Source organism: Coregonus clupeaformis, unplaced genomic scaffold (genome assembly GCF_020615455.1).
Source record: "Coregonus clupeaformis isolate EN_2021a unplaced genomic scaffold, ASM2061545v1 scaf0495, whole genome shotgun sequence".
Classification (NCBI taxonomy): Eukaryota; Metazoa; Chordata; class Actinopteri; order Salmoniformes; family Salmonidae; genus Coregonus; species Coregonus clupeaformis.
In genome coordinates, this window is record NW_025533950.1 from 27501 (window position 1) to 50410 (window position 22910).

Genomic DNA, 22910 nt, shown 5'->3' on the forward strand with positions numbered 1-22910 from the left:
CACTACCACTACTACTACCGCTACTACTACTACTACCACTGCTACTACTACTACTACTGCCACTACTACTACTACTACTACTACTACTACTACCACCACTGCTACTACTACTACTACTACTACTACTACTACTACTACTACTACTACTACTACTACTACACTACTACTACTACTACTACTACTACCACTACTACCACCACTACTACTACCACCACTACTACTACTAGTACTAATACCACTACTACTACCACTACTAGTACTACTACTACTACCATCACTACCACTACACTACTACTACTACCACCACTACTACCACCACTACTACTACTACTACCACCACTACCACTTTTACTACACTACTACTACTACCACCACTACTACCACCAATACTACTACTACTACCACCACTACTACTACTAGTACTAGTACCACTACTACTACCACTACTACTACTACCACCACTACCACTACTACTACTACTACTACTATCACCACTACCACTACTACTTCTACCACCACTACCACTACTACTACTACTACTACTACTACTACTGCTACTACTACTACTACTACTACTACTACTACTACCACTACTACCACTACTACTACTACTACTACTACTACTACTACTACCACTACTACCACTACTACTACTACTACTAGTACTACTAGTACTACTACTAGTACCACTATGTCTGTTTACATCCTGGCTGGCACCTCAACTGTAAACATAAAAGAGGCAACATAACCATACCTGACCAGCTCAACAGTGAACATAATCTCTGTATTCATTTTCTCTGCGACAGGTTGGAAATCCTCAGCTCAGCAGAAGGCGTACCTGCATCCCAAATGGCACCCCGTTCCCTTTATAGTGCACTACTTCCGTCCAGGGCCCACAATGCCTAAAGTAGTGCACTGTATAGGGAATAGGGTTCCATTTGAGACCCAGCCATAAGCAATTTTCAGTTTGCTATCAGCATCTGTAGCAGCTTAGACCTTCACATGGTAGCAGTCAGTAACATCGTAATCTCAGTCAGATGTAATCTCAGGATTTTAATGTCTCCATCGAAAATGTGCAGCAGCCTAGTGATTCACATTATCCGCTGAAATGCCAGATAAATGTGGTATAGCTGATTAGGTCTACAGTACCAAAGAGAAATACTGTTTCTCTCTCAATATTCCTTCTTCAACACTACTGTCTAGCCTCCACCCTTAACTCTCTGGTGGTGTTTATTACTGAACAGGCTGAATCAGGCTAAATCAGGTTTACGTGTGGCTACCCAGTGGGAATCAGGTTTACGTGTGGTTACCCAGTGGGAATCAGGTTTACGTGTGGCTACCCAGTGGGAATCAGGTTTACGTTTGGCTACCCAGTGGGAATCAGGTTTACGTGTGGCTACCCAGTGGGAATCTGGTTTACGTGTGGCTACCCAGTGGGAATCTGGTTTACGTGTGGCTACCCAGTGGGAATCAGGTTTACGTGTGGCTACCCAGTGGGAATCAGGTTTACGTGTGGCTACCCAGCGGGAATCAGGTTTACGTGTGGCTACCCAGTGGGAATCAGGTTTACGTGTGGCCACCCAGCGGGAATCAGGTTTACGTGTGGCTACCCAGTGGGAATCAGGTTTACGTATGGCTACCCAGCGGGAATCAGGTTTACGTGTGGCTACCCAGTGGGAATCAGGTTTACGTGTGGCTACCCAGTGGGAATCTGATTTACGTGTGGCTACCCAGTGGGAATCTGGTTTACGTGTGGCTACCCAGTGGGAATCAGGTTTACGTGTGGCTACCCAGTGGGAATCTGGTTTACGTGTGGCTACCCAGTGGGAATCTGGTTTACGTGTGGCTACCCAGTGGGAATCAGGTTTACGTGTGGCTACCCAGTGGGAATCAGGTTTACGTGTGGCTACCCAGTGGGAATCAGGTTTACGTGTGGCTACCCAGTGGGAATCAGGTTTACGTGTGGCTACCAAGTGGGAATCAGGTTTACGTGTGGCTACCCAGTGGGAATCAGGTTTACGTGTGGCTACCCAGTGGGAATCAGGTTTACGTGTGGCTACCCAGTGGGAATCAGGTTTACGTGTGGCTACCCAGTGGGAATCTGGTTTACGTGTGGCTACCCAGTGGGAATCAGGTTTACGTGTGGCTACCCAGTGGGAATCAGGTTTACGTGTGGCTACCCAGTGGGAATCAGGTTTACGTGTGGCTACCCAGTGGGAATCAGGTTTACGTGTGGCTACCCAGTGGGAATCTGGTTTACGTGTGGCTACCCAGTGGGAATCAGGTTTACGTGTGGCTACCCAGTGGGAATCAGGTTTACGTGTGGCTACCCAGTGGGAATCAGGTTTACGTGTGGCTACCCAGTGGGAATCTGGTTTACGTGTGGCTACCCAGTGGGAATCTGGTTTACGTGTGGCTACCCAGTGGGAATCAGGTTTACGTGTGGCTACCCAGTGGGAATCAGGTTTACGTGTGGCTACCCAGTGGGAATCTGGTTTACGTGTGGCTACCCAGTGGGAATCAGGTTTACGTGTGGCTACCCAGTGGGAATCAGGTTTACGTGTGGCTACCCAGTGGGAATCAGGTTTACGTGTGGCAACCCAGTGGGAATCAGGTTTACGTGTGGCTACCCAGTGGGAATCAGGTTTACGTGTGGCTACCCAGTGGGAATCAGGTTTACGTGTGGCTACCCAGTGGGAATCAGGTTTACGTGTGGCTACCCAGTGGGAATCAGGTTTACGTGTGGCTACCCAGTGGGAATCAGGTTTACGTGTGGCTACCCAGTGGGAATCAGGTTTACGTGTGGCTACCAAGTGGGAATCAGGTTTACGTGTGGCTACCCAGTGGGAATCAGGTTTACGTGTGGCTACCCAGTGGGAATCAGGTTTACGTGTGGCTACCCAGTGGGAATCAGGTTTAGGTGTGGCTACCCAGTGGGAATCAGGTTTACGTGTGGCTACCCAGTGGGAATCAGGTTTAGGTGTGGCTACCCAGTGGGAATCTGGTTTAGGTGTGGCTACCCAGTGGGAATCTGGTTTAGGTGTGGCTACCCAGTGGGAATCAGGTTTAGGTGTGGCTACCCAGTGGGAATCAGGTTTAGGTGTGGCTACCCAGTGGGAATCAGGTTTACGTGTGGCTACCCAGTGGGAATCAGGTTTAGGTGTGGCTACCCAGTGGGAATCAGGTTTACGTGTGGCTACCCAGTGGGAATCAGGTTTACGTGTGGCTACCCAGTGGGAATCAGGTTTACGTGTGGCTACCCAGTGGGAATCAGGTTTAGGTGTGGCTACCCAGTGGGAATCTGGTTTAGGTGTGGCTACCCAGTGGGAATCAGGTTTAGGTGTGGCTACCCAGTGGGAATCAGGTTTAGGTGTGGCTACCCAGTGGGAATCAGGTTTACGTGTGGCTACCCAGTGGGAATCAGGTTTACGTGTGGCTACCCAGTGGGAATCAGGTTTACGTGTGGCTACCCAGTGGGAATCAGGTTTAGGTGTGGCTACCCAGTGGGAATCAGGTTTAGGTGTGGCTACCCAGTGGGAATCAGGTTTAGGTGTGGCTACCCAGTGGGAATCAGGTTTACGTGTGGCTACCCAGTGGGAATCAGGTTTACGTGTGGCTACCCAGTGGGAATATGTGGCTTTGCCGCTGCAGGGTAGAGCAGTAGAGAAACACTACAGCAGGTCAATATAATACAGTGGTGTGAAAAAGTGTTTGCCCCCTTCCTGATTTCTTATTTGTTTGCATGTTTGTCACACTTAAATGTTTCAGATCATCAAACACATTTAAATATTAGTCAAAGATAACACAAGTAAACACAAAATGCAGTTTTGAAATGAAGGCTGTTATTATTAAGGGAAAACAAAATCCAAACCCACATGGCCCTGTGGGAAAAAGTGTTTGCCCCCCCCCCGTTATAACACAACTCAACTGTGGTTTATCACACCTGAGTTCATTTCATCTAGCCACACCCAGGCCTGATTACTGCCACACCTGTTCTCAATCAAGGAATCACTTAAATAGAACCTACCTGACAAAGTGAAGTAGACCAAAAGATCCTCAAAAGCCAGACGTCATGCCGAGATCCAAAGAAATTCAGGAACAAATGAGAAAGAAAGTAATTGAGATCCATCAGTCTGGAAAAGGTTATAAAGCCATTTCTAAAGCTTTGGGACTCCAGCGAACCACAGTGAGAGCCATTATCCACAAATGGTGAAAACATGGAACAGTGGTGAACCTTCCCAGGAGTGGCTGGCCGACCAAAATTACCCCAAGAGCGCAGCGATGACTCATCCAAGAGGTCACAAAAGACCCCACAACAACATCCAAAGAGCTGCAGGCCTCACTTGCCTCAGTTAAGGTCAGTGTTCATGACTCCACCATAAAAAAGAGACTGGGCAAAAATGGCCTGCATGGCAGAGTTCCAAGACGAAAACCACTGCTGAGCAAAAAGAACATTAAGGCTCGTCTCATTTTTGCCAGAAAACATCTTGATGATCCCCAAGACCTTTGGGAAAATACTCTGTGGACTGACGAGACAAAAGTTGAACTTTTTGGAAGGTGTGTGTCCCATTACATCTGGCGTAAAAGTAACACCGCATTTCAGAAAAAGAACATTTACATTTTAGTCGTTTAGCAGACGCTCTTATCCAGAGCGACTTACAGTTAGTGAGTGCATACATAATATTTTTATTTTTCATACTGGCCCCCCGTGGGAATCGAACCCACAACCCTGGCGTTGCAAACGCCATGCTCTACCAACTGAGCTACATCCCTGCCGGCCATTCCCTCCCCTACCCTGGACGACGCTGGGTCAATTGTGCGCCGCCCCATGGGTCTCCCGGTCGCGGCCGGCTACGACAGAGCCTGGATTCGAACCAGGATCTCTAGTGGCACAGCTAGCACTGCGATACAGTGCCTTAGACCACTGCGCCACTCGGGAGGTCGAATACCAACAGTAAAATATGGTGGTGGTAGTGTGATGGTCTGGGCCTGTTTTTCTGCTTCAGGACCTGGAAGACTTGCTGTGATAAATGGAACCATGAATTCTGCTGTCTACCAAAAAATCCTGAAGGAGAATGTCCGGCCATCTGTTCGTGACCTCAAGCTGAAGCGAACTTGGGTTCTGCAGCAGGACAATGATCCAAAACACACCAGCAAGTCCACCTCTGAATGGCTGAAGAAAAACAAAATGAAGACTTTGGAGTGGTCTAGTCAAAGTCCTGACCTGAATCCTATTGAGATGCTGTGGCATGACCTTAAAAAGGCAGTTCATGCTCGAAAACCCTCCAATGTGGCTGAATTACAACAATTCTGCAAAGATGAGTGGGCCAAAATTCCTCCACAGCGCTGTAAAAGACTCATTGCAAGTTATCGCAAACGCTTGATTGCAGTTGTTGCTGCTAAGGGTGGCCCAACCAGTTATTAGGTTGTAGGCGGCAATCACTTTTCCACACAGGGCCATGTGGGTTTGGATTTTGTTTTCCCTTAATAATAACAACCTTCATTTCAAAACTGCATTTTGTGTTTACTTGTGTTATCTTTGACTAATATTAAAATGTGTTTGATGATCTGAAAGATTTAAGTGTGACAAACATGCAAACAAATAAGAAATTAGGAAGGGGGCAAACACTTTTTCACACCACCCACACCTCCCCGACCCGATGAAACCATGCCTCTCACCCCGCCTAGTCCCCCCACCCACACCTCCCCGACCCGATGAAAGCATGCCTCCCACCCCGCCTAGCCCCCCCACCCCCCCGACCCGACCCGATGAAAGCATGCCTCCCACCCATTCCCATCCCAGCCAGCAACCAGGGTTGCCCATCAATTCCCCTCCCGCCCATCCATCCCCAGAGTCTCCCCCTACACTCCCCCCCCCCAGGGTTGCCCATCAATTCCCCTCCCGCCTCCATCCCCAGAGTCTCCCCCTACACTCCCCGCCCCCAGGGTTGTTCAGATTCAATTACATCTGTGGAGCATTCTTTTTTTAATGGCTAGCTCAGAATATGAGCTTTCCAAAAGTTATTTATATATTTTAGAGATCAGTCCTTTCGGGAGCCCTGATGATTTATTTATAAATCCCATCATTGGATGGTTTGGTAGTTGGGTTTACCAAAGGGACTCCATTGGCCAGCATAGCTGATCTATAGTTGGGTAGTTGGGTTTACCAAAGGGACTCCATTGGCCAGCATAGCTGATCTATAGTTGGGTAGTTGGGTTTACCAAAGGGACTCCATTGGCCAGCATAGCTGATCTATAGTTGGGTAGTTGGGTTTACCAAAGGGACTCCATTGGCCAGCATAGCTGATCTATAGTTGGGTAGTTGGGTTTACCAAAGGGACTCCATTGGCCAGCATAGCTGATCTATAGTTGGGTAGTTGGGTTTACCAAAGGGACTCCATTGGCCAGCATAGCTGATCTATAGTTGGGTAGTTGGGTTTACCAAAGGGACTCCATTGGCCAGCATAGCTGATCTATAGTTGGGTAGTTGGGTTTACCAAAGGGACTCCATTGGCCAGCATAGCTGATCTATAGTTGGGTAGTTGGGTTTACCAAAGGGACTCCATTGGCCAGCATAGCTGATCTATAGTTGGGTAGTTGGGTTTACCAAAGGGACTCCATTGGCCAGCATAGCTGATCTATAGTTGGGTAGTTGGGTTTACCAAAGGGACTCCATTGGCCAGCATAGCTGATCTATAGTTGGGTAGTTGGGTTTACCAAAGGGACTCCATTGGCCAGCATAGCTGATCTATAGTTGTAAATATATAAAAAAGAGATGCCTGGTAATGTGCTGTATATGTATCTTTCAAATCTTGGAATGTTCTCAAACCATTACTGTCATGATATCGGAAAGGATTTCACATTTGGACCGTTGGAGGGAAGCAAAAGGCCACCCTCCAGATCACAAGGCGTTATTGTGAAATATGACAGTATGGGCTCTCTGAAACAACAATAGAGTACTTTTGAAGGAACTAGCAACAACCTTATGATAACCTAAATGATAGAATCATGCCGTTATTGGTTCATTCCAGATTTGACCTTTAATCAAAAAGCTGATACTTTCTCTTGTATAGTTTTTTCCTCTGCTAGTTAAAAGACTGGGACCAACCCCAGGGGGCTCTATTCAAATGTTTTTTTTATATAATTGTTTAAACCCATTGACCCGCCCTTTAAATCCACAACATTAAACACAATTTCCTCACTGTTTGCCTGACAGGATTCTAAATTAATTTGTTAACAACTTCCTTCAGGCTAGGTAGAGTACAGAGAGACATTTGGGGAAGGATGCCATTGAGTCTTGACTGTCTCTTTGACCCCATGATATGACAAAAACTCTGTCAAGAGGGTCTCACTGCAGAGAGAGTCTGGGATCAGTACATTACACCCAGTACAGTACAACCCAAGCACATCTAATATGACAATGCTGTTGTATTCTGTTTGTTGCAGCTATTTCACACATGGTGCTTTGTTCAGAGAAAGAGAAAACCTGGACTGAGGTTGAAGTGGTGTTGCCCAGCTGGTGACAGCAGCAGCCTGAGTCTCCTCTCCTCTGTCCTCTCCTCTGTCCTCTCCTCTGTCCTCTCCTCTGTCCTCTCCTTTGTCCTCTCCTCTGTCCTCTCCTCTGTCCTCTCCTCTGTCCTCTCCTTTGTCCTCTCCTCTGTCCTCTCCTCTGTCCTCTCCTCTGTCCTTTCCTCTGTCCTGTCCTCTCCTCTGTCCTCTCCTCTGTCCTCTCCTCTGTCCTCTCCTCTGTCCTCTCCTCTGTCTTCTCATTTGTCCTCTCCTCTGTTCTGTCCTCTCATCTGTCCTCTCCTCTGTCCTCTCTCCTCTGTCCTCTCTCCTCTGTCCTCTCTCCTCTGTCCTCTCCTCTGTCCTCTCCTCTCCTCTGTCCTCTCCTCTGTCCTCTGTTCTGTCCTCTGTTCTGTCCTCTGTTCTGTCCTCTCCTCTGTCCTCTCCTCTGTCCTCTGTTCTGTCCTCTCCTCTGTCCTCTCCTCTGTCCTCTCCTCTGTCCTCTCCTCTGTCCTCTACTCCTGCTCACAGCATCCCCTGCTTCTCTTGTCATCCCTGACTGACTGAATACAACAGCAGGCTTCTCTGTGACTGAGGGCTCTCATTATGGAAATATACGTGTCTGTCAATACGGAGGAGAATGTTGTTATCAGACAGGAGACAGTCAACCTGGACTAGAAGTGGTCAGACTGACCCCAGAAACTTAAGTTGTGTGTGAGAAACAGGAAGTATGCATCCCAAATGACACCCTATTCCATTTACTGTGCCCTACTATTGACCAGCTAGTGCACTATACAGGGGATAGGGTTCTTGACCAGCTAGTGCACTATACAGGGGATAGGGTTCTTGACCAGCTAGTGCACTAGACAGGGGATAGGGTTCTTGACCAGCTAGTGCACTATACAGGGGATAGGGTTCTTGACCAGCTAGTGCACTATACAGGGGATAGGGTTCTTGACCAGCTAGTGCACTATACAGGGGATAGGGTTCTTGACCAGCTAGTGCACTATACAGGGGATAGGGTTCCATTTGGGATGCACAGGAAGTCTCTGTTCTTTGGCTGTGAGCCAGGCGCTCCAGCTGGTACAGTAAACCCAGCGTTGCTCTGTTAGGGCTGGTCTGAGATCAGGCCCTGTATTGGACAGATGTAAACACAAAGAGCTACGGAAGTCTCAGAGCTGACTGCTGAATGAATGGGTGGAGCCCCCCGGTTTGGAGCACATGTGCTGAAATAGCTATAGCTGTTTAATCAGAACTGATTTCATTCAGAAGTATGATTAGTGACTATCTATACCGCTTGTGTTTCAATGTGGAAATCTATTGAATATTTTGTTATGAGTTATAAAAAGACGGGGCATCAATTTAAAAAATCAACGACAATGCTGTTCAAAAAGGGAATAGTTAATCCAATGGTTCCAACAGGGACAGTATATATACAGGGACAGTTCCAGGGTCAGTAGCTATATACAGGGTCAGTAGCTATATACAGGGTCAGTAGCTATATACAGGGTCAGTAGCTATATACAGGGTCAGTAGCTATATACAGGGTCAGTAGCTATATACAGGGTCAGTTCCAGGGTCAGTAGCTATATACAGTTCCAGGGTCAGTAGCTATATACAGGGACAGTTCCAGGGTCAGTAGCTATATACAGGGTCAGTTCCAGGGTCAGTAGCTATATACAGGGACAGTTCCAGGGTCAGTAGCTATATACAGGGACAGTTCCAGGGTCAGTAGCTATATACAGGGTCAGTTCCAGGGTCAGTAGCTATATACAGGGTCAGTTCCAGGGTCAGTAGCTATATACAGGGTCAGTTCCAGGGTCAGTAGCTATATACAGGGTCAGTTCCAGGGTCAGTAGCTATATACAGGGACAGTTCCAGGGACAGTTCCAGGGTCAGTAGCTATATACAGTTCCGGGGTCAGTAGGTATATACAGGGTCAGTTCCAGGGTCAGTAGCTATATACAGGGTCAGTTCCAGGGTCAGTAGATATATACAGGGTCAGTTCCAGGGTCAGTAGCTATATACAGGGTCAGTTCCAGGGTCAGTAGCTATATACAGGGACAGTTCCAGGGACAGTTCCAGGGTCAGTAGCTATATACAGTTCCAGGGTCAGTAGGTATATACAGGGTCAGTTCCAGGGTCAGTAGCTATATACAGGGTCAGTTCCAGGGTCAGTAGATATATACAGGGTCAGTTCCAGGGTCAGTAGCTATATACAGGGTCAGTTCCAGGGTCAGTAGCTATATACAGGGTCAGTTCCAGGGTCAGTAGATATATACAGGGTCAGTTCCAGGGTCAGTAGATATATACAGGGTCAGTTCCAGGGTCAGTTCCAGGGTCAGTTCCAGGGTCAGTAGTTATATACAGGGACAGTTCCAGGGTCAGTAGCTATATACAGGGTCAGTTCCAGGGTCAGTAGCTATATACAGGGACAGTTCCAGGGTCAGTAGCTATATACAGGGTCAGTTCCAGGGTTAGTAGCTATATACAGGGACAGTTCCAGGGTCAGTAGCTATATACAGGGACAGTTCCAGGGTCAGTAGCTATATACAGGGTCAGTTCCAGGGTCAGTAGCTATATACAGGGTCAGTTCCAGGGTCAGTAGCTATATACAGGGTCAGTTCCAGGGTCAGTAGCTATATACAGGGTCAGTTCCAGGGTCAGTAGCTATATACAGGGACAGTTCCAGGGACAGTTCCAGGGTCAGTAGCTATATACAGTTCCGGGGTCAGTAGGTATATACAGGGTCAGTTCCAGGGTCAGTAGCTATATACAGGGTCAGTTCCAGGGTCAGTAGATATATACAGGGTCAGTTCCAGGGTCAGTAGCTATATACAGGGTCAGTTCCAGGGTCAGTAGCTATATACAGGGACAGTTCCAGGGACAGTTCCAGGGTCAGTAGCTATATACAGTTCCAGGGTCAGTAGGTATATACAGGGTCAGTTCCAGGGTCAGTAGCTATATACAGGGTCAGTTCCAGGGTCAGTAGATATATACAGGGTCAGTTCCAGGGTCAGTAGCTATATACAGGGTCAGTTCCAGGGTCAGTAGCTATATACAGGGTCAGTTCCAGGGTCAGTAGATATATACAGGGTCAGTTCCAGGGTCAGTAGATATATACAGGGTCAGTTCCAGGGTCAGTTCCAGGGTCAGTTCCAGGGTCAGTAGTTATATACAGGGACAGTTCCAGGGTCAGTAGCTATATACAGGGTCAGTTCCAGGGTCAGTAGCTATATACAGGGACAGTTCCAGGGTCAGTAGCTATATACAGGGTCAGTTCCAGGGTCAGTAGCTATATACAGGGTCAGTTCCAGGGTCAGTAGCTATATACAGGGACAGTTCCAGGGTCAGTAGCTATATACAGGGTCAGTTCCAGGGTCAGTTCCAGGGTCAGTAGCTATATACAGGGACAGTTCCAGGGTCAGTAGATATATACAGGGACAGTTCCAGGGTCAGTAGCTATATACAGGGACAGTTCCAGGGTCAGTAGCTATATACAGGGTCAGTTCCAGGGTCAGTAGCTATATACAGGGTCAGTTCCAGGGTCAGTAGCTATATACAGGGTCAGTTCCAGGGTCAGTAGCTATATACAGGGTCAGTTCCAGGGTCAGTAGCTATATACAGGGTCAGTTCCAGGGTCAGTAGCTATATACAGGGTCAGTTCCAGGGTCAGTAGCTATATACAGGGACAGTTCCAGGGTCAGTTCCAGGGTCAGTAGATATATACAGGGACAGTTCCAGGGTCAGTAGCTATATACAGGGACAGTTCCAGGGTCAGTTCCAGGGTCAGTAGCTATATACAGGGTCAGTTCCAGGGTCAGTAGATATATACAGGGACAGTTCCAGGGTCAGTAGATATATACAGGGACAGTTCCAGGGTCAGTAGCTATATACAGGGTCAGTTCCAGGGTCAGTTCCAGGGTCAGTAGCTATATACAGGGTCAGTTCCAGGGTCAGTAGCTATATACAGGGTCAGTTCCAGGGTCAGTAGCTATATACAGGGACAGTTCCAGGGTCAGTAGATATATACAGGGACAGTTCCAGGGTCAGTTCCAGGGTCAGTTCCAGGGTCAGTAGCTATATACAGGGACAGTTCCAGGGTCAGTAGCTATATACAGGGTCAGTTCCAGGGTCAGTAGCTATATACAGGGACAGTTCCAGGGTCAGTAGCTATATACAGGGTCAGTTCCAGGGTCAGTAGATATATACAGGGTCAGTTCCAGGGTCAGTAGCTATATACAGGGACAGTTCCAGGGTCAGTAGCTATATACAGGGTCAGTTCCAGGGTCAGTAGCTATATACAGGGACAGTTCCAGGGTCAGTAGCTATATACAGGGACAGTTCCAGGGTCAGTAGCTATATACAGGGACAGTTCCAGGGTCAGTAGCTATATACAGGGTCAGTTCCAGGGTCAGTTCCAGGGTCAGTAGCTATATACAGTTCCAGGGTCAGTAGCTATATACAGGGACAGTTCCAGGGTCAGTAGCTATATACAGGGACAGTTCCAGGGTCAGTAGCTATATACAGGGACAGTTCCAGGGTCAGTAGCTATAAACAGTTCCAGGGTCAGTAGCTATATACAGGGACAGTTCCAGGGTCAGTAGCTATATACAGGGTCAGTTCCAGGGTCAGTAGCTATATACAGGGTCAGTTCCAGGGTCAGTAGCTATATACAGTTCCAGGGTCAGTAGCTATATACAGGGACAGTTCCAGGGTCAGTAGCTATATACAGGGTCCGTTCCAGGGTCAGTTCCAGGGTCAGTAGCTATATACAGGGTCAGTTCCAGGGTCAGTAGCTATATACAGGGTCAGTTCCAGGGTCAGTAGCTATATACAGGGACAGTTCCAGGGTCAGTAGCTATATACAGGGACAGTTCCAGGGTCAGTAGCTATATACAGGGTCAGTTCCAGGGTCAGTTCCAGGGTCAGTAGCTATATACAGGGTCAGTTCCAGGGTCAGTAGTTATATACAGGGACAGTTCCAGGGTCAGTAGCTATATACAGGGTCAGTTCCAGGGTCAGTAGCTATATACAGGGTCAGTTCCAGGGTCAGTAGTTATATACAGGGACAGTTCCAGGGTCAGTAGCTATATACAGGGTCAGTTCCAGGGTCAGTAGCTATATACAGGGACAGTTCCAGGGTCAGTAGTTATATACAGGGACAGTTCCAGGGTCAGTAGCTATATACAGGGACAGTTCCAGGGTCAGTAGCTATATACAGGGTCAGTTCCAGGGTCAGTTCCAGGGTCAGTAGCTATATACAGGGTCAGTTCCAGGGTCAGTAGCTATATACAGGGACAGTTCCAGGGTCAGTAGTTATATAGAGGGACAGTTCCAGGGTCAGTAGCTATATACAGGGTCAGTTCCAGGGTCAGTAGCTATATACAGGGTCAGTTCCAGGGTCAGTAGCTATATACAGGGACAGTTCCAGGGTCAGTAGCTATATACAGGGTCAGTTCCAGGGTCAGTAGATATATACAGGGTCAGTAGCTATATACAGGGTCAGTAGCTATATACAGGGTCAGTTCCAGGGTCAGTAGCTATATACAGGGTCAGTTCCAGGGTCAGTAGCTATATACAGGGACAGTTCCAGGGTCAGTAGCTATATACAGGGACAGTTCCAGGGTCAGTAGTTATATACAGGGTCAGTTCCAGGGTCAGTTCCAGGGTCAGTAGCTATATACAGGGACAGTTCCAGGGTCAGTAGTTATATACAGGGTCAGTTCCAGGGTCAGTTCCAGGGTCAGTTCCAGGGTCAGTAGCTATATACAGGGATAGTTCCAGGGTCAGTAGCTATATACAGGGACAGTTCCAGGGTCAGTAGATATATACAGGGTCAGTTCCAGGGTCAGTAGCTATATACAGGGACAGTTCCAGGGTCAGTAGCTATATACAGGGACAGTTCCAGGGTCAGTAGATATATACAGGGTCAGTTCCAGGGTCAGTAGCTATATACAGTTCCAGGGTCAGTAGTTATATACAGTGTCAGTTCCAGGGTCAGTAGCTATAACAGGGACAGTTCCAGTGAGTATTGAGTCAGCAGTGACTGTGTGACTCTAGGCTGACCTGATGGCTACAGTTGAAGTCGGAAGTTTACATACACCTTAGTCAAATACATTTAAACTCAGTTTTTCATAATTCTTGACATTTAATCCTAGTAACAATTCCTTGTCTTAGGTCAGTTAGGATCACCACTTTATTTTAAGAATGTGAAATGTTAGAATAATAGTAGAGAGAATGATTTATTTCAGCTTTTCTTTCTTTCATCACATTCCCAGTGGGTCAGAAGTTTACATTCACTCAATTAGTATTTGGTAGCATTGCCTTGGGTCAAATGTTTCGGGTAGCCTTCCACAAGCTTCCCACAATAAGTTGGGTGAATTTTGGCCCATTCCTCCTGACAGAGCTGGTGTAACTGAGTCAGGTTTGTAGGCCTCCTTGCTCGCACACGCTTTTTCAGTTCTGCCCACACATTTTCTATAGGATTGAGGTCAGAGCTTTGTGATGGCCACTCCAATATCTTGACTTTGTTGTCCTTAAGCCATTTTGCCACAACTTTGGAAGTATGCTTGGGGTCATTGTCCATTTGGAAGACCCATTTGCGACCAAGCTTTAACTTCCTGACTGATGTCTTGAGATGTTGCTTCAATATATCTACATAATTTTCCTTCATCATGATGCCATTTTGTGAAGTGCACCAGTCCCTCCTGCAGCAAAGCACCCCCACAGCGTGATGCTGCCACCCCCGTGCTTCACGGTTGGGATGGTGTTCTTCGGCTTGCAAGCAACCCCCTTTTTCCTCCAAACATAACGATGGTCATTATGGCCAAACAGTTCTATTTTTGTTTCATCAGACCAGAGGACATTTCTCCAAAAAGTAAGATCTTTGTCCCCATGTGCAGTTGCAAAACGAAGTCTGGCTTTTCTATGGCGGTTTTGGAGCAGTGGCTTCTTCCTTGCTGAGCGGCCTTTCAGGTTATGTCGATATAGGACTCGTTTTACTGTGGATATAGATACTTTTGTACCTGTTTCCTCCAGCATCTTCACAAGGTCCTTTGCTGTTGTTCTGGGATTGTTTTGCACTTTTCGCACCAAAGTACGTTCATCTCTAGGAGACAGAACGCGTCTCCTTCCTGAGTGGTATGACGGCTGCATGGTCCCATGGTGTTTATACTTGTGTACTATTGTTTGTACAGATAAACGTGGTACCTTCAGGCGTTTGGAAATTGCTCCCAAGGATGAACCAGACTCGTGGAGGTCTACCATTTTTTTTCTGAGGTCTTGGCTGATTTCTTTTGATTTTCCCATGATGTCAAGCAAAGAGGCACTGAGTTTGAAGGTAGGCCTTGAAATACATCCACAGGTACACCTCCAATTGACTCAAATTGTCAATTAGCCTATCAGAAGCTTCTAAAGCCATGACATCATTTTCTGGAATTTTCCAAGCTGTTTAAAGGCACAGTCAACTTAGTGTATGTAAACTTCTGACCCACTGGAATTGTGATACAGTGAATTATAAGTGAAATAATCTGTCTGTAAACAATTGTTGGAAAAATGACTTGTGTCATGCACAAAGTAGATGTCCTAACCGACTTGCCAAAACTATAGTTTGTTAACAAGAAATTTGTGGAGTGGTTGAAAAACAAGTTTTAATGACTCCAACCTAAGTGTATGTAAACTTCCGACTTCAACTGTAAACACACTACTTAATCCAGCTGTGTAAACCCTGTGTAAGTGTATACCTGAAGAAACCATGTGTATTTATCCATATATTACTGTATTTATCCATATTACTGTATTTATCCATATATTATTGCATTTATCCATATATTTCTACAGTATTGAATGGTAAATGCTGTCCTTTGACTTTAGCACCGTGTAAAAACACTTACAAATCACAAAAACATGACAAATAATACATTTTCCGTTTGATTTAGCTGTTATAATAAGAAAACATTTATAAGGCCTTTATCTATTAGAGACTACTGGGGGATAGCAGGTTTTCCCACTGGCCTTTTATCTATTAGAGACTACTGGTGGATAGCAGGTTTTCCCACTGGCCTTTTATCTATTAGAGACTACTGGGGGATAGCAGGTTTTCCCACTGGCCTTTTATCTATTAGAGACTACTGGGGGATAGCAGGTTTTCCCACTGGCCTTTATCTATTAGAGACTACTGGGGGATAGCAGGTTTTCCCACTGGCCTTTTATCTATTAGAGACTACTGGGGGATAGCAGGTTTTCCCACTGGCCTTTATCTATTAGAGACTACTGGGGGATAGCAGGTTTTCCCACTGGCCTTTTATCTATTAGAGACTACTGGGGGATAGAAGGTTTTCCCACTGTCCTTTATCTATTAGAGACTACTGGGGGATAGCAGGTTTTCCCACTGGCCTTTATCAATAGAGACAACTGGGGGATAGCAGGTTTTCCCACTGGCCTTTATCTATTAGAGACTACTGGGGGATAGCAGGTTTTCCCACTGGCCTTTATCTATTAGAGACTACTGGGGGATAGCAGGTTTTCCCACTGGCCTTTTATCTATTAGAGACTACTGGTGGATAGCAGGTTTTCCCACTGGCCTTTTATCTATTAGAGACTACTGGGGGATAGCAGGTTTTCCCACTGGCCTTTTATCTATTTGAGACTACTGGGGGATAGCAGGTTTTCCCACTGGCCTTTTATCTATTAGAGACTACTGGGGGATAGCAGGTTTTCCCACTGGCCTTTATCTATTAGAGACTACTGGGGGATAGCAGGTTTTCCCACTGGCCTTTTATCTATTAGAGACTACTGGGGGGATAGCAGGTTTTCCCACTGGCCTTTATCTATTAGAGACTACTGGGGGATAGCAGGTTTTCCCACTGGCCTTTTATCTATTAGAGACTACTGGGGGATAGAAGGTTTTCCCACTGTCCTTTATCTATTAGAGACTACTGGGGGATAGCAGGTTTTCCCACTGGCCTTTATCAATAGAGACTACTGGGGGATAGCAGGTTTTCCCACTGGCCTTTATCTATTAGAGACTACTGGGGGATAGCAGGTTTTCCCACTGGCCTTTATCTATTAGAGACTACTGGGGGATAGCAGGTTTTCCCACTGGCCTTTTATCTATTAGAGACTACTGGGGGATAGCAGGTTTTCCCACTGGCCTTTTATCTATTAGAGACTACTGGGGGATAGCAGGTTTTCCCACTGGCCTTTATCTATTAGAGACTACTGGGGGATAGCAGGTTTTCCCACTGGCCTTTATCTATTAGAGACTACTGGGGGATAGCAGGTTTTCCCACTGGCCTTTATCTATTAGAGACTACTGGGGGATAGCAGGTTTTCCCACTGGCCTTTTATCTATTAGAGACTACTGGGGGATAGCAGGTTTTCCCACTGGCCTTTATCTATTAGAGACTACTGGGGGATAGCAGGTTTTCCCACTTGCCTTTTATCTATTAGAGACTACTGGGGGATAGCAGGTTTTCCCACTGGCCTTTTATCTATTAGAGACTACTGGGGGATAGCAGGTTTTCCCACTGGCCTTTATCTATTAGAGACTACTGGGGGATAGCAGGTTTTCCCACTGGCCTTTATCTATTAGAGACTACTGGGGGATAGCAGGTTTTCCTACTGGCCTTTATCTATTAGAGACTACTGGGGGATAGAAGGTTTTCCCACTGGCCTTTTATCTATTAGATACTACTGGGGGATAGAGGTTTTCCCACTGGCCTTTATCTATTAGAGACTACTGGGGGATAGCAGGTTTTCCCACTGGCCTTTATCTATTAGAGACTACTGGGGGATAGCAGGTTTTCCCACTGGCCTTTTATCTATTAGAGACTACTGGGGGATAGCAGGTTTTCCCACTGGCCTTTATCTATTAGAGACTACTGGGGGATAGCAGGTTTTCCCACTGGCCCTTTATCTATTAGAGACTACTGGGGGATAGCAGGTTTTCCCACTGGCCTTTATCTATTAGAGACTACTGGGGGATAACAGGTTTTCCCACTGGCCTTTATCTATTAGAGACTACTGGGGGATAGCAGGTTTTCCCACTGGCCTTTATCTATTAGAGACTACTGGGGGATAGCAGGTTTTCCCACTGGCCTTTATCTATTAGAGACTACTGGGGGATAGCAGGTTTTCCCACTGGCCTTTATCTATTAGAGACAACTGGGGGATAGCAGGTTTTCCCTCTGGCCTTTTATCTATTAGAGACTACTGGGGGATAGCAGGTTTTCCCACTGGCCTTTTATCTATTAGAGACTACTGGGGGATAGCAGGTTTTCCCACTGGCCTTTATCTATTAGAGACTACTGGGGGATAGCAGGTTTTCCCACTGGCCTTTATCTATTAGAGACTACTGGGGGATAGCAGGTTTTCCCACTGGCCTTTATCTATTAGAGACTACTGGGGGATAGCAGGTTTTCCCACTGGCCTTTATCTATTAGAGACTACTGGGGGATAGCAGGTTTTCCCACTGGCCTTTATCTATTAGAGACTACTGGGGGATAGCAGGTTTTCCCACTGGCCTTTTATCTATTAGAGACTACTGGGGGATAGCAGGTTTTCCCACTGGCCTTTATCTATTAGAGACTACTGGGGGATAGCAGGTTTTCCCACTGGCCTTTATCTATTAGAGACTACTGGGGGATAGCAGGTTTTCTCACTGGTGATGTGTAGAGGTGTAGTGACATGTTTTGGGATCTATTTATTATTTTCAATGCTAGACAGTGAACACAAGTATTTAGTATATTGTATAGATATAGCCTATTAAAATACTTATTGTTTTACCAGTATAATGTGTGTCCCTCAGTTATAAGTCGTTGGTGTTACCACCTTGAAAATCACTGATTACGAATATATTTTTTATTTAACCTTTATTTAACTAGGCAAGTCAGTTAAGAACAAATTCTTATTTACAATGACGGCCTACACCGGCCAAACCCGGACGACGCTGGGCCAAATGTGCGCCGCCCTATGGGACTCCCAATCACGGCCGGTTGTGATACAGCCTGGAATCGAACCAGGGGGGTCTGTAGTGACGCCTCAAGCACTGAGATGCAGTGCCTTAGACCGCTGATTCTCTCTAGTGGCAAACTGTTATCTGAGGAGAGGTTTATATTAAAGAAAATCATTAGCTAATCACACCCTTTTAGTATGTCATACATTTGAGGATTCCATTGATAATTTGGTGTCTAAATCCAAAGGGTCTGATCTAAATCTAAAACAAAAATCCAGAAAATCACATTGTATGATTTGTAAGTAATTAATTTGCATTTTATTGCATGACAGAAGTATTTGATCACCTACCAACCAGTAAGAATTCCGGCTCTCACAGACCTGTTAGTTTTTCTTTAAGAAGCCCTCCTGTTCTCCGCTCATTACCTGTATTAACTGCACCTGTTTGAACTCGTTACCTGTATAAAAGACACCTGTCCACACACTCAATCAAACAGACTCCAACCTCTCCACAATGGCCAAGACCAGAGAGCTGTGTAAGGACATCAGGGATAAAATTGTAGACCTGCACAAGGCTGGGATGGGCTACAGGACAATAGGCAAGCAGCTTGGTGAGAAGGCAACAACTGTTGGCGCAATTATTAGAAAATGGAAGAAGTTCAAGATGACGGTCAATCACCCTCGGTCTGGGGCTCCATGCAAGATCTCACCTTGTGGGGCCTCAATGATCATGAGGTAGGTGAGGGATCAGCCCAGAACTACACGGCAGGTCCTGGTCAATGACCTGAAGAGAGCTGGGACCACAGTCTTAAAGAAAACCATTAGTAACACACTATGCCGTCATGGATTAAAATCCTGCAGCGCACGCAAGGTCCCCCTGCTCAAGCCAGCGCATGTCCCGGCCCGTCTGAAGTTTGCCAATGACCATCTGGATGATCCAGAGGAGGAATGGGAGAAGGTCATGTGGTCTGATGAGACAAAAATATAGCTTTTTGGTCTAAACTCCACTCGCATGTTTGGAGGAAGAAGAAGGATGAGTACAACCCCAAGAACACCATCCCAACCATGAAGCATGGAGGTGGAAACATCATTCTTTGGGGATGATTTTCTGCAAAGGGGACAGGACGACTGCACCGTATTGAGGGGAGGATGGATGGGGCCATGTATCGCGAGATCTTGGCCAACAACCTCCTTCCCTCAGTAAGAGCATTGAAGATGGGTCGTGGCTGGGTCTTCCAGCATGACAATGACCCGAAACACACAGCCAGGGCAACTAAGTAGTGGCTCAGTAAGAAGCATCTCAAGGTCCTGGAGTGACCTAGCCAGTCTCCAGACCTGAACCCAATAGAAAATCTTTGGAGGGAGCTGAAAGTCCGTATTGCCCAGCGACAGCCCCCGAAACCTGAAGGATCTGGAGAAGGTCTGTATGGAGGAGTGGGCCAAAATCCCTGCTGCAGTGTGTGCAAACCTGGTCAAGACCTACAGGAAACGTATGATCTCTGTAATTGCAAACAAAGGTTTCTGTACCAAATATTAAGTTATGCTTTTCTGATGTATCAAATAGTTATGTCATGCAATAAAATGCAAATTAATTACTTAAAAATCATACAATGTGATTTTCTGGATTTTTGTTTTAGATTCCGTCTCTCACAGTTGAAGTGTACCTATGAAAAAAATTACAGACCTCTACATGCTTTGTAAGTAGGAAAACCTGCAAAATCAGCAGTGTATCAAATACTTGTTCTCCCCACTGTACCTGATTTACATAAGTATTCAGACCCTTTGCTATGAGACTCCAAATTCAGCTCAGGTGTATCCTGTTTCCATTGATCATCCTTAAGATGTTTCTACAACTTGGTAAATCCAATTGATTGGACATGATTTGGAAAGGCACACACCTGTCTATGTAGGCCCCGTGTAGCTCAGTTGGTAGAGCATGGCTCTTGAAACGCCAGGGTTGTGGGTTCGATTCCCACGGGGGGCCAGTATGAAAAAAAAAGAAAAATGGATAAGCGCGTCTGCTCAATGACTAAAATGTAAAATGTATATAAGGTCCCACAGTTGACAGTGCATGTCAGAGCAAAAACCAAGCCATGAGGTCGAAGGAATTGTCCGTAGAGCTCTGAGGCAGGATTGTGTCGAGGCACAAATCTGGGGAAGTTTACCAAGGTCCCCAAGAACACAGTGGCCTCCATTATTCTTAAATGGAAGAGGTTTGGAACCACCAAGACTCTTCCTAGAGGTGGCCGCCCGGCCAAACTGAGTAATCGGGGGAGAAGGGCCTTGGTCAGGGAGGTGATCAAGAACCCAATGGTCACTCTGACAGAGCTCCAGAGTTCCTCTGTGGATATGGGAGAACCTTCCAGAAGGACAACCATCTCTGCAGCACTCCACCAATCAGGCCTTTATGGTAGAGTGGCCAGACAGAAGCCACTCCTCAGTAAAAGGCACATGACAGCCCGCTTGGAGTTTGCCAAAAGGCACCTAAAGGACTCTCAGACCATGAGAAGCAAGATTCTCTGGTCTGATGAAACCAAGATTGAACTCTTTGGCCTGAATGCCAAGGGTCACGTCTGGAGGAATCCTGGCACCATCCCTACGGTGAAGCATGGTTGCGGCAGCATCATGCGGTGGGGATGTTATTCAGCGGCAGGGACTGGGAGACTAGTCAGGATCAAGGGAAATATGAACAGAGAGATCCTTGATGAAAACCTGCTCCAGAGCGCTCAGGACCTCAGACTGGGGCAAAGGTTCACCTTCCAACAGGACAATGACCCTAAGCACATAGCCAAGACAACGCAGGAGTGGCTTCGGGACAAGTCTCTGAATGTCCTTGAGTGGCCCAGCCAGAGCCCGGACTTGAACCCGATCGAATATCTCTAGAGAGACCTGAAAATAGTTGTCCATCGACGCTCCCCATCCAACCTGACAGAGCTTGAGAGGATCTGCAGAGAAGAATGGGAGAAACTCCCCAAATGCAGGTGTGCCAAGCTTGTAGCGTCATATCCATTAAGACTCGAGGCTGTAATCACTGCCAAAGGTGCTTCAACAAAATGCTGAGTAAAGGTTCTGAATACTTATGTAAATGTGATGTTTCAGTTTTTTGCTTTGTAAATATGGGGTATTGTGTGTAGATTGATAAGGATTTGTTATCTTTTTGATCCATTTTAAAATAAGGCTATAATGTAACAAAACAAAAAAGTCAAGGGGTCTGAATACTTTCCGAATGCACTGTATATAGGAAAGACATCAAGAGACAACAAAAATACAATTTACAAACTATTCATATACAGAGCCTTCAGAAAGTATTGATACCCCTTCACTTATTCAACATTTTGTTTGTTACAGCCTGAATTCAAGATGGATAAAATATATAGTTTTATTTTCCATCTACACACAATACCCCATAATAACAAAGTGAAAACATGATTTTGAAAATTAAATACAGACATATCTCATTTACACAAGTATTCACACCCCTGAGTTAATACTTTGTAGAAGCACCTTTCACAGTGATTACAGCTGTGAATCTTTCTGGGTACGTCTATAAGAGTTTTCCACACCTGGATTGTGCAACATTTTCCCATTATTCTTCAAAATTCTTCAAGCTCTGTCAAATTGGTTGTTGAACATTGCTAGACAACCATTTTTAGGTCTTGCCATAGATTTTTAAGTAGATTTAAGTCAAAACTGTATCTCAGCAACTCAGGAACATTAACTGTATTCTTGGTAAGCAACTCCAGTGTAGATTTGGCCTTGTGTTTTAAGTTATTGTCCTGCTGAAAGGTGAATTCATCTCCCAGTGTCTGGTGGAAAGCAGACTGAACCATGTTTTCTTCTAGGATTTTGCCTGTGCCTAGCTCCATTCAGTTTTTTTTTTTTTACCGGAGAAACTCCTCAGTCATTGACGATTACAAGCATACCCATAACATGATGCAGCCACCATCATGTTTAAAAATATGGAGAGTGGTACTCAGTAATGTGTTGTATTGGATTTGACCCAAACATAACACTTTGTGTTCAGGAGAAAAAGTTAATTGCTTTGCCACATTTTTTGCAGTATTACTTTAGTGCCTTTTTGCAAACAGGATTCATGTTTTGGAATATTTTTTATTCTGTACAGGCTTCCTTCTTTTCACTCTGTCAATTAGGTTAATATTGTAACTACAATGTTGTTGTAGTTACAATGTTGTTGATTCATCCTCAGTTTTCTCCTATCACAGGCATTAAACTCTTTAACTGTTTTAAAGTCACCATTGGCCTCATGGTGAAATCCCTGAGCGGTTTCCTTCCTCTCTGGCAACTGAGGTAGGAAGGAAGCCTGTATCTTTGTAGTGACTGGGTATATTGAAACACCATCCAAAGTATAATTAAAACTTAATTATCTGACTTGTTAAGCACATTTTTATTCCTGAACTTGATTAGGCTTGCCATAACAAAGGTGGTGA

The 22910-nt window shown here is 45.8% G+C and overlaps 1 protein-coding gene and 1 non-coding gene across 2 annotated transcripts in view; both read left to right on the forward strand.

Annotated features, from left to right (window-relative positions):
- LOC121555143 (UPF0524 protein C3orf70 homolog B-like) overlaps positions 1-22910 on the forward strand; it is a 54004-nt gene that overhangs the window by 13297 nt on the left and 17797 nt on the right. The window lies entirely within an intron of this gene.
- On the forward strand, positions 20372-20447 carry trnas-uga. The gene has a single exon. It is a non-coding gene; the product is annotated as a tRNA-Ser (tRNA).